We start from the raw sequence: 689 nt of genomic DNA, 5'->3' as shown, positions 1-689 counted from the left end.
CGCCGGCGGCGGCCGCCGCGGCGGCTGCGGCGGTTGGGGCGCTGGCCTCCTTGAGGCAGGCGGCGTACTCGCGTTCAAACCACTCCTGCGACAGGTGAGATCAGAGTCGAGATCAGATCACGGTCGGACGAGGGATGTCGTACGAAGGTTGGCGGTCTGAAGAGCTGCAGGGCAGCGAAAAGGGCGCGCCAGCAGCGGCGGCGGCGACGATGGCACGCAGGACACCATGCCGCACCGCACAAACACGACAGCAAGCCTGGGCTCAGCGCTTTTCAAACCTCCGCAGCAATCAGGCCAGCGCACTTCTTTGCCCTCCCTACAAAACAACACACAGCCACAGCCATACCCACACACGCACACACACCCACACACACCCACACGCGCCACCCCCCGCACCGTGTGCTGCCCGCTGCCGCGCGTGGCGGCCATGGTCCGCAGCACCAGCTGGCGCCGCATGATGGGCAGCAGGGAGCGCGTCATGCAGGTGGGCACGCTCATCTGGAACGACTGCAGCACCAGCTTCACCAGGGGGTCCTGGGCCACCTGGAGGTACCTGGGGGATCAGGATGTTTGTTTTTGGGGTAGGGGGTTGGGTGGTTTGGTGGTTGGTGTGGTTGGTGTGGTTGGTGTGGTTGGTGTGGTTGGTGTGGTTGGTGTGGTTGGTGTGGTTGGTGTGGTTGGTGGGTTGG

This window comes from Monoraphidium neglectum (genome assembly GCF_000611645.1).
Source record: "Monoraphidium neglectum strain SAG 48.87 unplaced genomic scaffold scaffold06287, whole genome shotgun sequence".
Classification (NCBI taxonomy): domain Eukaryota; kingdom Viridiplantae; phylum Chlorophyta; class Chlorophyceae; order Sphaeropleales; family Selenastraceae; genus Monoraphidium; species Monoraphidium neglectum.
This window is presented reverse-complemented; position numbering follows the sequence as displayed.